This window comes from Zea mays, chromosome 7 (genome assembly GCF_902167145.1).
Source record: "Zea mays cultivar B73 chromosome 7, Zm-B73-REFERENCE-NAM-5.0, whole genome shotgun sequence".
Lineage (NCBI taxonomy): Eukaryota > Viridiplantae > Streptophyta > Magnoliopsida > Poales > Poaceae > Zea > Zea mays.
In genome coordinates, this window is record NC_050102.1 from 156,687,458 (window position 1) to 156,705,015 (window position 17,558).

Sequence of the window (17,558 nt, forward strand, 5' to 3'; positions counted from 1 at the left end):
AAAATGGCGGTTGTGTGGCCATTGATCATCGACCAGAGGCTCGTACACTTCACCCCACATATGTTTTCTTGCCATAGATCACATTCTTGGATTTCTGGTGGAGACCATTTCTTAGTCAAAAATCCGTTGGTGTTAGCCTTCGGTATTATTGAAAATGGTCGTTCATGGCTCTTTTCGACTAAAATGGGGGTTGTGTGGCCATTTATCATCGACCAGAGGCTCGTACACCTCACCCCACATATGTTTCCTTGCCATATATCACATTCTTGGATTTCTGGTGGAGACCATTTATTGGTCAAAAATCTGTACGTGTTAGCCTTCAGTACTATTGAAAATGGTCATTCATGGCTATTTTCGACAAAAATGGGGGTTGTGTGGCCATTGATCGTCGACCAGAGGCTCGTAAACCTCACCCCACATATGTTTCCTTGCCATAGATCACATTCTTTGATTTCTGGTGCAGACCATTTCTTGGTCAAAAATCTGAATGTTTTAGCCTTCGGTACTATTGAAAATGGTCGTTCATGGCTATTTTCGACAAAAATGGGGGTTGTGTGGCCATTGATATTCGACCAAAGGCTCATACACCTCACTACACATGTTTCCTTTCCATAGATCACATTCTTGGATTTATGGTGGAGACCATTTCTTGGTCAAAAATCCGTAGGTGTTAGCGTTCAGTGTCATTGAAAATGGTTGTTCATGGCTATTTTCGACAAAAATGGGGTTTGTGTGGCCATTGATCATCGACCAGAGGCTCGTACACTTCACCCCACATATGTTTTCTTGCCATAGATCACATTCTTGGATTTCTGGTGGGGACCATTTCTTGGTCAAAAATCTGTTGGTGTTAGCCTTCGGTATTATTGAAAATGGTCGTTCATGGCTATTTTCGACAAAAATGGGGGTTGTGTGGCCATTTATCATTGACCAGAGGCTCATACACCTCACCCCACATATGTTTCCTTGCCATAGATCACATTCTTGGATTTCTGGTGGAGACCATTTCTTGGTAAAAAATCCGTAGGTGTTAGCCTCTGGTATTATTGTAAATGGTCGTTCATGGCTATTTTCATCAAAAATGGGGGTTGTGTGGCCATTTATCATCGACCAGAGGCTCGTACACCTCACCCCACATATGTTTCCTTGCCATAGATCACATTCTTGGATTTCTGGTGGAGACCATTTCTTGGTCAAAAATTCGTACGTGTTAGCCTTCGGTATTATTGAAAATGGTCGTTAATGGCTATTTTCGACAAAATGGGGGTTGTGTGGCCATTGATCATCGACCAGAGGCTCGTACACCTCACCCCACATATGTTTCCTTGCCATAGATCACATTCTTGGATTTCTGGTGGAGACCATTTCTTGGGCAAAAATCCGAATGTGTTAGCCTTCGGTATTTTTGAAAATGGTCATTCATGGCTATTTTCGACAAAAATGGGGGATGTGTGGCCATTGATCTTCGACCAGAGGCTCATACACCTCACTACACATATGTTTCCTTGCCATAGATCAAATTCTTGGATTTATGGTGGAGACCATTTCTTGGTCAAAAATCCATAGGTGTTATCCTTCAGTGTCGTTGAAAATGGTCGTTCATGGCTATTTTCGACAAACATGGGGGTTGTGTGGCCATTGATCATCGACCAGAGGCTCGTACACTTCACCCCACATATGTTTTCTTGCCATAGATCACATTCTTTGATTTCTGGTGGAGACCATTTCTTGGTCAAAAATCTGTTGGTGTTAGCCTTCGGTATTATTGAAAATGGTCGCTCGTGGCTATTTTCATAAAAAATGGGGGTTGTGTGGCCATTTATCATCGACCAGAGGCTCATACACCTCACCCCACATATGTTTCCTTGCCATAGATCACATTCTTGGATATCTGGTGGAGACCATTTCTTGGTCAAAAATCCATACGTGTTAGCCTTCGGTATTATTGAAAATGGTCATTCATGGCTATTTTCGACAAAAATGGGGGTTGTGTGGCCATTGATCATCGACCAAAGGCTCGTACACCTCACCCCACATATGTTTCCTTGCCATAGATCACATTCTTTGATTTCTGGTGGAGACCATTTCTTGGTCAAAAATCCGAATGTGTTAGCCTTCGGAACTATTGAAAATGGTCGTTCATGGCTATTTTCGACAAAAATGGGGGTTGTGTGGCCATTGATATTGGACCAGAGGCTCATACACCTCATTACACATATGTTTCCTTGCCATAGATGACATTCTTGGATTTATGGTGGAGACCATTTCTTGGTCAAAAATCCGTAGGTGTTAGCCTTCAGTGTCATTGAAAATGGTCATTCATGGCTATTTTCGACAAAAAATAGGGCTGTGTGGCCATTGATCGTCGACCAGAGGCTCATACACCTCACGCCACGTATATTTCCTTGCCGTAGATCACATTCTTGGATTTCTGGTGGAGACCATTTCTTGGTCAAAAATCCGTAGGTGTTAGCCTTCGGTATTATTGAAAATGGTCGTTTATGGCTATTTTCGACAAAAATGGGGGTTGTGTGGCCATTGATCATCGACCAGAGGCTCATACACCTCACACCACATATGTTTCCTTGCCCTAGATCACATTCTTGGATTTCTGGTGTGTTGGGGGCCTTCGGCTTACGAAGGTTCTCAAAAACAGGATTTAACAGTATTTCTGGAGTTTAATGTGTGAACAGGCATCTTCGGACTCAAGTCGGTATCATAGCAGACCAGAATAATACGAAGGTTGATACAGCACCGAAGGTGTGAGCAGGAAAGCTTCGGCATGGTAGCAACAAAATGAAACCGACTTAAGGATGAAAAGGCTATTCAGACCTCGATAGATTACAATAGAATTATTATCAAATGTAAAGGGCATGAATGTAATTTTGCATGGGCTGTGTCCCGTGCCTATAAATAGGTGAACAGTACCCCCGTACTGTTCACGCTGATTTGGCATTCGCTTTTGCGTCACGCTTGTACGTTCATCCCTTTCAAGTTGAAGGTACATTTGTAATTCGACGTTATTTCTGTTTATATATGATAATAATATATAATTGCTTATGTTGTCCTTTATATTCCTTACAATTCATCCTTCGTCACTGCATAGTATATTTATGAAGGTACGCCCTTCATAACCTTCGTCCGAAAACCATTATGTCCTAAGGGGAATAATGCTTCGAAGGACGAAGGAATTAATCGATTAACATTTTCTATGTTGCCTTGTTCTTAACTCATAGCATTTGAGAACAAGTCCCCAACATTGGCGCCCACCTCCGGTGAACTCACTTCCACACTCTGAGTTTTCTGAACACCTTCGGCGATCACAAACCTTCGTTATGGCGCCGAAGAAAGCTTCAGCAACTGGCACTACAGCTCTCCAACCGCTGGACCACAATCAGGAGACTGTCTCTCTTCGGGAGGCCCAAAGCCAGAAAAGGAAGACTGTCAGCCCGACACCACCAGAGGACGAGATAGATCAAGAAATCAGAGACATGGAAATGCTTCATCAATAGGTGCAGAGGAAGAAAGAAAAGATGGCCAGGCTAGCTGAACTGCAAAGGCAGATAGACGAAGCCTCTGAAGAAGTTCGTCATCTTGCTCAGGATGAGCAGCACCGAAGGCCTCAGCACCAAGACCTTCATCAGGAGGGTTTCCTCAATGAAGATGACTGGTATGATAATTTCCATCATCATGGGAATTTTGTTTTCGATGATGCTTCTCCTTTGTCCGCTGAGCTGCAGGCTACACCTTGGCCTCCGTCTTACAAGCCGCCTCAGCTTCCTGTATTCGATGGCCACTCAGATCCGAAGCAGTTTTTGATGAGCTACGAAGCAACAGTATCTTCGTATGGTGGCAATGCTGCAGTCATGGCCAAATCTTTTGTTATGGCTGTCAGGAGTGTTGCTCAAACCTGGTATTCCTCCCTTCGACCAGGAACGATCACTTCATGGCAGAAGCTGAAGGACTTGTTGTTAACTAGTTTCCAAGGGTTTCAGACGAAGCCAGTCACTGCTCAAGCTCTATTCCAGTGCACCCAGGACCACGAAGAATACCTTCAGGCGTATGTCCGGAGGTTCTTGCGTTTAAGGGCACAGGCACCAACGGTGCCCAATGAAATTGTCATTGAGGCCATGATCAAGGGACTTCGGCCAGGACCGTCAGCTCAGTACTTTGCTAGGAAGCCTCCTCAAACTTTGGAGAAGCTGCTCTAGAAGATGGACGAGTACATTCGGGCCGATAATGATTTTCGCCAAAGAAGGGAGGAGGCTTTCAGGTTTTCTGAAATGACCAGGGGCTTCGGAGGAAGGTTCTATCCGAGGCACGTTAGATCAATTCACAATTCTACCCAAAATGATGATCGAGGGAGCCAACAGCAAAGGCCACAGTGTTCCTCACAGGCTTCGGGGCAACAGCAAGGCCCCTTCCGACCACCAGCCCCAAGAGGCAGAGGCGCCAGGGGCTTCGGCGGAAGATTCGGAGATCAACCAAGAAGAATCTTTTGCTTGTTTTGTGGTGAAAATAAAGGCCATACCACCAGGATGTGCCATGTTACCATCCAGAAGCAAAAAGAAATAGCCGAAGCCGCAGCACAGCAAGCTCAGCCGAAGCAGGTCATGCATACTGCTTCGTATCACTCACCTTACATCCCAGAATATGTGGGCAACCACCCTGCAGTTTCTGTTGCTTCGGCGAGTCAACCTCAAGCTTCCTGGCAACAGCCTCCGCCTCCACCTCCGCTGCAACAAGGCCAGCAGCCAGAAGGGAGCCAGTATGCTCCACACCAAAGGGACTTCAGAGAGCAGTCCGAAGCTCGTACAGTCAACAGCACTGTGCCAGAGTCAAAGCACATCTATTGACAAATATCCTACCTTAATAGCAGTTTTTCTTATTCAGTCTTCTTTTCTGTGTAATAAAGGACATTGTTTAGATTTCATATAAATAGTTTCGTTGTTTGCCACAAGGAAAATGTATTTTCTTCACAGGCCTAAGTTGTTGAAGTTTAAAAACTTGTGATAACAAAGAGGACCTTCGGATTATCAAAACTTCTTCGAAGCAACAAAAAGTCGTTCTAAGGAACGCAGAGTAAGTTTGCCGAAGTCATAAAAAGCCGCTCCAGAGAGAGCGCAGTGTAAGTTTTCTGCTCCAAAGTCGTTCCAAAGGGAATGCAGAGCATACAGCGAAAAGTCAACGCTGATACCGCCTAAGTAAAAGGCGAAGCGCGAAAAGTCAACGCGAATACCGCTAAAAGTAAAAGGCGAAGAAGCTCCTAAGGGAGGCTTACATCGAAAAATAAACGCTGATTCCGCTGAAGTAAAAGGCGAAGAAGCTCCTAAGGGAGGCTTATAAAAGATTATGTGTTTTATTGCAGGGATGCGTGTGCATCTTCGGAATAAACATCACCTCACATAACATAACATCATCACATCATTTCGCATAGCATAAGCATCATACATCATGTTGCATATGGCACAAGAGGTGGACACGATATCAATCTACAGAAGAACGTTTTGAAAAAAGGGAAAATCATAATGTCACAAAGAGTTACATTATTGATCTTCGGAGGTGTAGCTTCGGAAAATATCTTCACGAAGCCTGGATATTATTCATCAGAACACGATGTTGTGACAAAGGAAAATTCTTCTTCACGAAGCATGAAAAGAAGGGAAGGTGTTTTTTCGTCAAAGACTCAAAAGCGGTACGTGTAAAGTTTCATGCATCGTAAAGAATTGAGCAATAAAAACAGGTATATTACATTCAGGGTTACAAAATGTTACAATATACTACATTTCAGAAGTTTTTACAATAATACTTAATCTTCTCTCAAAACGACTTCTGCAGCCTCGTTCAGAAGCCGATTGACGACTTCGTCCATAATAGCTTCAGCCATCTTTTTAATTTCGTCGTCTCCTTTCGGCTGAGGGCCCGAAGACGCTTTAGCAGGATCTGAAGTAGGACAGGATACGACTACATTGCTATTACAAATTGCGAACGAAGTTTAAAATCGAAAATTACAGCACAATAAAACCATTAGTCGATACCTATTTGCCCTTCGGGCTCTGTGCTTTTTTCAGCAGCCTCAGTCACTTCTCTAGCATCGTGAATGCCCTTTTCGCTTTTCCGAATAATTTCTCCGGCCATTTCTCGGCCACCATTATCCCAAATATCGGTGAAAAATTTTCCACCAATCATGCTAGCTTCGGCCGAGGGATCTCTTGCATCTTCGAAGGACAAAGCAGCTTCGGATTGCGCTAAAATCTTTACATGTTCGCAGCCTTTTTTCTCTAAAATAGTGGCGATCCCTCTGGCGCCCGAGAAAGCACATATATCCCCACGGCTATTTAAAATTTCTTCGAAGGCCTCAGCTTCGTGATCGATCCATTCGATGGGACCTTCGGGGTTGCCTCTTGTAAAATTTTCCTCGCTCGAGAATGCGCCGATGCTGGTGAAGCTAGCTTTTAACTTCTTAACACATTCTATAGATTTGATATAGCATCTTTTCTTGGATGCACGAATCTCTTCAACAGTTCCCTCTAAGTGATCTGCCCATTGGTCGCTGAGTTCTCGCTTCGTTTCTTCAAGTATGCGTTCTTCCTTGGCTCTGGCCAGTTGTTTCCGAAGATCTTCAATTTCGCGCTTCTGAGCCTCAGCTTGACCTCTAAAAGCAGCTTCGTCTTCCTTTATTTTATTTATCAATGAATGTAATATTTTATCTTTTTCGAGACCTTCGTTCCTCAGTTCAATTACCTCGGAACGGAGGTTGCTCAGGGCTATAGCACACCCTTCGTCTTCAGCATCTTTCTGTGCCCTGAGGGCATTGCTAAGTATCAGACCCTGTAAAGAAAAGTGTCAATAGATTTAAGCAAACGAAAATTTTAGTCTCAACAAAAATTACAAAGATCCCATTTGTTGTACCTTTAAGCTATTATATGCCAGGCTGTCAGCCAAATCATTTTTCGATAGCACTGAGAGCCCGTCTTCCAGTGTTGGGAATCCGAAGCTCTTGCTCATCTCCCGACAGACAGAAATCTCCTTGCTGTCAGGGAGACAATACAAAAAGTCTTCTTCCCACTGCCATTGAATATTAACGCCCCCTTTGGATACTTCAGTTTTTGGGCGTAGTGCTGGGCCTCTTGCTCTTCTTTTTCTGATAGTTTTTTCCCCGAAGCATGACGAACAATATAATCACGGACTTTGGAGGATGCTTCGGGGGCAATGACACCGATTTCTTCAACAAAAGTTGGCTCTGTTATTTTTTCTTCTTCAGTTTCCAAGGATTTTATCTTTGCGGGCTCTGAGGACCCAGCTCCGGCTTCAGTTTTTTGCTCCGGAGCTTTAGTATCAGAAATTTCAGTTGTTGCTTCAGGGATGGCAGCAGTCTTCTTCGGAGGTGTGCTTGAAGATTTAATTGTTTCCAGCACATCTAGCACATTAGCCATTCTCTTTCTTTTCGAAGTCACTGCTGGCACTTTTTGGTTTTTTACTGTCTCAATATTTGCTGCAGGACTCAAAACTTCTGATGTTTTTGATCCCTCAGTTGCTTCTTTTACTTCTTCCATTTTTTCTGTGGATGGCGCTTCGGCCTTTTCTTTCGTTTCTGGTAAAAAACTCTTCGGTTCTTCCAATTCTATCCTTGTTGGCGCTTCGGCCGTTTCTGCGACTCCTGGCAGCAAGGTTGGTTCGGTTGGTTTTTCAGCTTCGGTGGCCGAAGAGGTTTCCCCGGTAAACTCAGGCACCGAAGCTGGTTCAATATAGCGCGGCCGATGTGTGAGGACCTTTATCCTCTTTCTTTTAGGTTCTGGCTCGCTAGGAGCAGTTGCAGCTTCTTCTTTCGCAGATGTTATGTTTTTTCTTTTCTGCCCTCGAATAGGATAACGATAGTCAGGGTAGACGAACCCGATTGCATCAAACACCCGATTCAGCCTCTTCCTTTTTCGGCCTCCGAAGGCTGCTGACAGTGCAGTATCTTCGGCCTTCGAATAAGCCCCAAGCAGTTCATCACTTAAATTTTCAATGCTTTTTAACCAGTCATCATCTGGCTCAACGAATTTATCTCCAAACTTAAAAGTGTACTTCAACCTGACAAGTCCACCTTCGTCGGCCTCTTTTATGGTTTCTTGCGGCATTTGCCATTTCTCCGCAAGTGGCCATACCCTGAAGGCAATATGCTCCTGTACCAAATCTCTTGTTCCAATAAAAGAGCAGATAACGCCGAAGGCTCTCTGGCATTCTTCGGCAGCTTCATTCATTTCAACCTTCGGCCTCCGAAGGCCGAAGCTTTGCCAAATAGGGCGCATAATTATACCCTTGATATCTTCTCGTATTGACAGGTCATTCTTCACGTAAAACCATTCTGTCATCCAGTCGCCGGGCCATCTCTTCCGAAAGGTTGGCACGGGACAGCTTGACCCGGACCGAGAAACGAAACTGTAGCAGCCAAAATTATTATGATACTGTTCCTTACCCCAAGGTTTTGTTTCGTATGATAATTCGTGTATATTGCAGAAGCTTTTTGCATCAGGCTTCAGACCTTGGCTTCTCACGGCCCACACGAAGATATTTAGCCTTATGATTGCCTCGGGGGTAAGTTGGTGAAGATAGACTTCGAAGATTTTCAGCACCTCCACGACGAAGCTGCTCAAGGGAAATCGCAGCCCAGCTTTCAAAAAGCTTCGGTACACTACGACTTCATTCTCTTCAGGGTGTGGACAAGTCTTCTCCCCTTCGTCGGCCCTCACAACGGACAAATCCCGAAAATACCTTCCTCTCATGCTGACAAGATGTTTCTCTTTGATAGTTGATTTACCATAAACTGAATGGCTTGGTCGCCAGGGACGATCTTCGGAGTCTTCACCACCGCTGTCCACATCATAACTGTCGCTGTCACCAGTATCCTCAGACAAGCCTTCTAAAATCTCCTTGGTGATTTTCTCTGTGTTGGTCTTCGACATCGCTATAAGAAACCCCAAGTTCTTCTCTTCGTCAAGACTCAGCTTCATTTCAGCAGCAGCCTTCTTATCTTCAGACATCTTCGGAAACACTAAAAAACTGTTTTCAAAGCCGAAGCTTCAAAACTAAAAGCTCAGCAAATCTTAGTGAACAAAAGCTAAAAATTGAGTAAGCGAGAGCAGATGGCAAGAGAGCGTGCCAAATGAGTTTGCGGTATGACCGTATTTATACGCCCAGTGCGTTGAAAATTGAAAGACCCCGCTTGTCAGTGAATGTTGCTATTCTAGCAAAGGGAAGGTGTTTTTTCGGACCTTCGGCGTAAAGCCTTCGTCCAGGTCGCAATCTAAATTTATTATTTTAAACAAATTAATATTGCGAGGGGCTACTGTTGGGGGCCTTCGGCTTACGAAGGTCCTCAAAAACAGGATTTAACAGTATTTCTGGAGTTTAATGTGTGAACAGGCATCTTCGGACTCAAGTCGGTATCATAGCAGACCAGAATAATACGAAGGTTGATACAGCACCGAAGGTGTGAGCAGGAAAGCTTCGGCATGGTAGCAACAAAATGAAACCGACTTAAGGATGAAAAGGCTATTCAGACCTCGATAGATTACAATAGAATTATTATCAAATGTAAAGGGCATGAATGTAATTTTGCATGGGCTGTGTCCCGTGCCTATAAATAGGTGAACAGTACCCCCGTACTGTTCACGCTGATTTGGCATTCGCTTTTGCGTCACGCTTGTACGTTCATCCCTTTCAAGTTGAAGGTACATTTGTAATTCGACGTTATTTCTGTTTATATATGATAATAATATATAATTGCTTATGTTGTCCTTTATATTCCTTACAATTCATCCTTCGTCACTGCATAGTATATTTATGAAGGTACACCCTTCATAACCTTCGTCCGAAAACCATTATGTCCTAAGGGGAATAATGCTTTGAAGGACGAAGGAATTAATCGATTAACATTTTCTATGTTGCCTTGTTCTTAACTCATAGCATTTGAGAACAAGTCCCCAACATGGTGGAGACCATTTCTTGGTCAAAAATCTGTAGGTGTTAGCCTCTAGTATTATTGAAAATGGTCGCTCATGGCAATTTTCATAAAAAATGGGGGTTGTGTGGCCATTTGTCATCGACTAGAGGCTCATAAACCTCACCCCGCATATGTTTCCTTGCCATAGATCACATTCTTGGATTTCTGGTGCAGACCATTTCTTGGTCAAAAACTCGTACGTGTTAGCCTTCGGTATTATTGAAAATGGTCGTTCATGGCTATTTTCGGCAAAATGGGGGTTGTGTGGCCATTGATCATCGACCAAGGCGCGTACACCTCACCCCACATATGTTTCCTTGCCATAGATCACATTCTTGGATTTCTGGTGGAGACCATTTCTTGGGCAAAAATCCGAATGTGTTAGCCTTTGGTATTTTTGAAAATGGTCATTCATGGCTATTTTCGACAAAAATGGGGGTTGTGTGGCCATTGATCTTCGACCAGAGGCTCATACACCTCACTACACATATGTTTCCTTGCCATAGATCACATTCTTGTATTTATGGTGGAGACCATTTCTTGGTCAAAAATCCGTAGGTGTTAGCCTTCAGTGTCATTGAAAATGGTCGTTCATGGCTATTTTCGACAAAAAATAGGGTTGTGTGGCCATTGATCGTCGACCAGAGGCTCATACACCTCACCCCACATATGTTCCCTTGCCGTAGATCACATTCTTGGATATCTGGTGGAGACCATTTCTTGGTCAAAAATCCGTAGGTGTTAGCCTTCGGTATTATTGAAAATGGTCGTTCATGGCTATTTTCGACAAAAATGGGGGTTGTGTGGCCATTGATCATCGACCAGAGGCTCATACACCTCACCCCACATATGTTTCCTTGCCATAGATCACATTCTTGGATTTCTGGTGGAGACCATTTCTTGGTCAAAAATCCGTAGGTGTTAGCCTCTAGTATTATTGAAAATGGTCGCTCATGACTATTTTCATAAAAAATGGGGGTTGTGTGGCCATTTATCATCGACTAGAGGCTCATAAACCTCACCCCACATATGTTTCCTTTCCATAGATCACATTCTTGGATTTCTGGTGGAGACCATTTCTTGGTCAAAAACTCGTACGTGTTAGCCTTCGGTATTATTGAAAATGGTCGTTCATGGCTATTTTCGGCAAAACGGGGGTTGTGTGGCCATTGATCATCGACCAGAGGCTCGTACACCTCACCCCACATATGTTTCCTTGCCATAGATCACATTCTTGGATTTCTGGTGGAGACCATTTCTTAGGCAAAAATCCGAATGTGTTAGCCTTTGGTATTTTTGAAAATGGTCATTCATGGCTATTTTCGACACAAATGGGGGTTGTGTGGCCATTGATCTTCGACCAGAGGCTCATACACCTCACTACACATATGTTTCCTTGCCATAGATCACATTCTTGGATTTATGGTGGAGACCATTTCTTGGTCAAAAATCCGTAGGTGTTAGCCTTCAGTGTCATTGAAAATGGTCGTTCATGGCTATTTTCGACAAAAATTAGGGTTGTGTGGACATTGATCGTCGACCAGAGGCCCATACACCTCACCCCACATATGTTTCCTTGCTGTAGATCACATTCTTGGATTTCTGGAGGAGACCATTTCTTGGTCAAAAATCCGTAGGTGTTAGCCTTCGGTATTATTGAAAATGGTCGTTCATGGCTATTTTCGACAAAAATGGGGGTTGTGTGGCCATTGATCATCGACCAGAGGCTCATACACCTCACCCCACATATGTTTCCTTGCCGTAGATCACATTCTTGGATTTCTAGTGGAGACCATTTCTTGGTCAAAAATCCGTAGGTGTTAGCCTCTAGTATTATTGAAAATGGTCGCTCATGGCTATTTTCATAAAAAATGGGGGTTGTGTGGCCATTTATCATCGACTAGAAGTTCATAAACCTCACCCCACATATGTTTCCTTGCCATAGATCACATTCTTGGATTTCTGGTGGAGACCATTTCTTGGTCAAAAACTCATACGTGTTAGCCTTCGGTATTATTGAAAATGGTCGTTCATGGCTATTTTCGGCAAAATGGGGGTTGTGTGGCCATTGATCATCGACCAGAGGCTCGTACACCTCACCCCACATATGTTTCCTTGCCACAGATCACATTCTTGGATTTCTGGTGGAGACCATTTCTTGGGCAAAAATCCGAATGTGTTAGCCTTTGGTATTTTTGAAAATGGTCATTCATGGCTATTTTCGACAAAAATGGGGGTTGTGTGGCCATTGATCTTCGACCAGAGGCTCATACACCTCACTACACATAAGTTTCCTTGCCATAGATCACATTCTTGGATTTATGGTGGAGACCATTTCTTGGTCAGAAATCCATAGGTGTTAGCGTTTAGTGTCATTGAATATGGTCGTTCATGGCTATTTTCGACAAAAATGGGGGTTGTGTGGCCATTGATCATCGACCAGAGGCTCGTACACTTCACCCCACATATGTTTTCTTTCCATAGATCACATTCTTGGATTTCTGGAGGAGACCATTCCTTGGTCAAAAATCTGTTGGTGTTAGCCTTCGGTATTATTGAAAATGGTCGTTCATGGCTATTTTCGACTAAAATGGGGGTTGTGTGGCCATTTATCATCGACCAGAGGCTCGTGCAATTCACCCCACATATGTTTCCTTGCCATAGATCACATTCTTGGATTTCCGCTGGAGACCATTTCTTGGTCAAAAATCTGTACGTGTTAGCCTTCGGTATTATTGAATATGGTCATTTATGGCTATTTTCAACAAAAATGGGGGTTGTGTGGCCAATGATCATCGACCAGAGGCTCATACACCTCACCCCATATATGTTTCCTTGCCATAGATCACATTCATGGATTTTCGGTGGAGACCATTTATTGGTCAAAAATTTGTACGTGTTAGCCTTCAGTATTATTGAAAATGGTCATTCATGGTTATTTTCGACAACAATGGGGGTTGTGTGGCCATTGATCATCGACCAGAGGCTCGTAAACCTCACCCCACATATGTTTCCTAGCCATAGATCACATTCTTTGATTTCTGGTGGAGACCATTTCTTGGTAAAAAATCTGAATGTTTTAGCCTTCGGTACTATTGAAAATGGTCGTTCATGACTATTTTCGACAAAAATGGGGGTTGTGTGGCCATTGATATTCGACCAAAGGCTCATACACCTCACTACACATATGTTTCCTTGCCATAGATCACATTCTTGGATTTATTGTGGAGACCATTTCTTGGTCAAAAATCCGTAGGTGTTAGCCTTCAGTGTCATTGAAAATGGTCGTTCATGGCTAGTTTCGACAAAAATGGGGTTTGTGTGGCCATTGATCATTGACCAAAGGCTCGTACACTTCACCCCACATATGTTTTCGTGCCAGAGATCACATTCTAGGATTTCTGGTGGAGACCATTTCTTGGTAAAAAATCCGTTGGTGTTAGCCTTCGGTATTATTGAAAATGGTCGTTCATGGCTATTTTCGACTAAAATGGGGGTTGTGTGGCCATTTATCATCGACCAGAGGCTCATACACCTCACCCAAAATATGATTCCTTGCCATAGATCACATTCTTGGATTTCTGGTGGAGACCATTTCTTGGTCAAAAGTCCGTACGTGTTAGCCTTTGGTATTATTGAAAATGGTCATTCATGGCTATTTTCGACAAAAATCGGGGTTGTGTGGCCAATGATCATCAACCAGAGGCTCGTAAACCTCACCCCACATATGTTTCATTGCCATATATCACATTCTTTGATTTCTGGTGGAGACCATTTTTTGGTCCAAAATCCGAATGTGTTAGCCTTCAGTGTCATTGAAAATGGTCATTCATGGCTATTTTCGACAAAAATTAGGGTTGTGTGGCCATTGACCATCGACCAGAGGCTCGTACACCTCAACCCACATATGTTTCCTTGCCATAGATCAGATTCTTGGATTTATGGTGGAGACCATTTTTTGGTCAAAAATCCGTAGTTGTTAGCCGTCAGTGTCATTGAAAATGGTTGTTCATGGCTATTTTCGACAAAAATAGGGGTTGTGTGGCCATTGATCATCGACTAGAGGCTCGTACACCTCACCCCACATATGTTTCCTTGCCGTAGATCACATTCTTGGATTTCTGGTGGAGACCATTTCTTGGTCAAAAATCCGTAGGTGTTAGCGTTCGGTATTTTTGAAAATGGTCATTCATGGCTATTTTCGACAAAAATGGGGGTTGTGTGGCCATTGATCTTCGACCAGAGGCTCATACACCTCACTACACATATGTTTCCTTGCCATAGATCACATTCTAGGATTTATGGTGGAGACCATTTCTTGGTCAGGAATCCATAGGTGTTAGCCTTTAGTGTCATTGAAAATGGTCGTTCATGGCGATTTTCGACAAAAATGGGGGTTTTGTGGCCATTGATCATCGACCAGAGGCTTGTACACTTCACCCCACATATGTTTTCTTGCCATAGACCACATTCTTGGATTTCTAGAGGAGACCATTTCTTGGTCAAAAATCTGTTGGTGTTAGCCTTCGGTATTATTGAAAATGGTCGTTCATGGCTATTTTCGACTAAAATGGGGGTTGTGTGGCCATTTATCATCGACCAGAGGCTCATGCAATTCACCCCACATATGTTTCCTTGCCATAGATCACATTCTTGGATTTCCGCTGGAGACCATTTCTTGGTCAAAAATATGTACGTGTTAGCCTTCGGTATTATTGAATATGGTCATTCATGGCTATTTTCAACAAAAATGGGGGTTGTGTGGCCAATGATCATCGACCAGAGGCTCATACACCTCACCCCTTATATGTTTCCTTGCCATAGATCACATTCTTGGATTTTCGGTGGAGACCATTTATTGGTAAAAAATTTGTACGTGTTAGCCTTCAGTATTATTGAAAATGGTCATTCATGGCTATTTTCGACAAAAATGGGGGTTGTGTGGCCATTGATCATCGACCAGAGGCTCGTAAACCTCACCCCACATATGTTTCCTAGCCATAGATCACATTCTTTGATTTCTGGTGGAGACCATTTCTTGGTCAAAAATCTGAATGTTTTAGCCTTCGGTACTATTGAAAATGGTCGTTCGTGGCTATTTTCGACAAAAATGGGGGTTGTCTGGCCATTGATATTCGACCAAAGGCTCATACACCTCACTACACATATGTTTCCTTGCCATAGATCACATTCTTGGATTTATTGTGGAGACCATTTCTTGGTCAAAAATCCGTAGGTGTTAGCCTTCAGTGTCATTGAAAATGGTCGTTCATGGCTAGTTTCGACAAAAATGGGGTTTGTGTGGCCATTGATCACTGACCAAAGGCTAGTACACTTCACCCCACATATGGTTTCGTGCCAGAGATCACATTCTAGGATTTCTGGTGGAGACCATTTCTTGGTAAATAATCCGTTGGTGTTAGCCTTCGGTATTATTGAAAATGGTCGTTCATGGCTATTTTCGACTAAAATGGGGGTTGTGTGGCCATTTATCATCGACCAGAGGCTCATACACCTCACCCCACATATGTTTCCTTGCCATAGATCGCATTCTTGGATTTCTGGTGGAGACCATTTCTTGGTCAAAAGTCCGTACGTGTTAGCCTTTGGTATTATTGAAAATGGTCATTCATGGCTATTTTCGACAAAAATCGGGGTTGTGTGGCCAATGATCATCAACCAGAGGATCGTAAACCTCACCCCACATATATTTCATTGCCATAGATCACATTCTTTGATTTCTGGTGGAGACCATTTTTTGGTCCAAATTCCGAATGTGTTAGCCTTCAGTGTCATTGAAAATGGTCATTCATGGCTATTTTCGACAAAAATTAGGGTTGTGAGGCCATTGATCATCGACCAGAGGCTCGTACACCTCAACCCACATATGTTTCCTTGCCATAGATCACATTCTTGGATTTATGGTGGAGACAATTTTTTGGTCAAAAATCCGTAGTTGTTAGCCTTCAGTGTCATTGAAAATGGTTGTTCATGGCTATTTTCGACAAAAATAGGGGTTGTGTGGCCATTGATCATCGACTAGAGGCTCGTACACCTCACCCCACATATGTTTCCTTGCCGTAGATCACATTCTTGGATTTCTGGTGGAGACCATTTCTTGGTCAAAAATCCGTAGGTGTTAGCGTTCGGTATTATTGAAAATGCTCGTTCATGGCTATTTTCGACAAAAATGGGGGTTGTGTGGCTTTGATCATCGACCAGAGGCTCATACACCTCACCCCACATTTGTTTCCTTGCCATAGATAATTTCTTGGATTTCTGGTGGAGACCATTTTTTAGTCAAAAATCCGTAGGTGTTAGCCTCTAGTATTATTGAAAATGGTCGCTCATGGCTATTTTAATCAAAAATGGGGGTTGTGTGGCCATCTTTCATCGACTAGAGGCTCGTAAGCCTCACCCACATATGTTTCCTTGCCATAGATCACATTCTTGGATTTCTGGTGGAGACCATTTCTTGGTCAAAAATTCGTACGTGTTAGCCTTCGGTATTATTGAAAATTGTCGTTCATGGATATTTTTGACAAAATGGGGTTGTGTGGCCATTGATCATCGACCAGAGGCTCGTACACCTCACCCCACATATGTTTCCTTGCCATAAATCACATTCTTGGATTTCTGGTGGAGACCATTTCTTGGGAAAAAATCCGAATGTGTTAGCCTTCGGTATTTTTGAAAATGGTCATTCATGGCTATTTTCGACAAAAATGGGGGTTGTGTGGCCATTGATCTTCGACCAGAGGCTCATACACCTCACTACACATATGTTTCCTTGCCATAGATCACATTCTTGGATTTATGGTGGAGACCATTTCTTGGTCAGAAATCCATAGGTGTTAGCCTTTAGTGTCATTGAAAATGGTCGTTCATGGCTATTTTCGACAAAAATGGGGGTTGTGTAGCCATTGATCATCGACCAGAGGCTTGTACACTTCACCCCACATATGTTTTCTTGCCATAAATCACATTCTTGGATTTCTGGAGGAGACCATTTCTTGGTCAAAAATCTGTTGGTGTTAGCCTTCGGTATTATTGAAAATGGTCGTTCATGGCTATTTTCAACTAAAATGGGGGTTATGTGGCCATTTATCATTGACCAGAGGCTCGTACAATTCACCCCACATATGTTTTCTTGCCATAGATCACATTCTTGGATTTCTGGTGGAGACCATTTCTTGGTCAAAAATCCGTACGTGTTAGCCTTCGGTATTATTGAAAATGGTCAATCATGGCTATTTTCGACAAAAATGGGGGTTGTGTGGCCATTGATCTTCGACCAGAGGCTCATACACCTCACTACACTTATGTTTCCTTGCCATAGATCACATTCTTGGATTTATGGTGGAGACCATTTCTTGGTCAAAAATCCATAGGTGTTAGCCTTCAGTGTCATTGAAAATGGTCGTTCATGGCTATTTTCGACAAAAATGGGGGTTGTGTGGCCATTGATCATCGGCAAGAGGCTCGTACACTTCACCCCACATATGTTTTCTTTCCATAGATCACATTCTTGGATTTCTAGAGGAGACCATTTCTTGGTCAAAAATCTGTT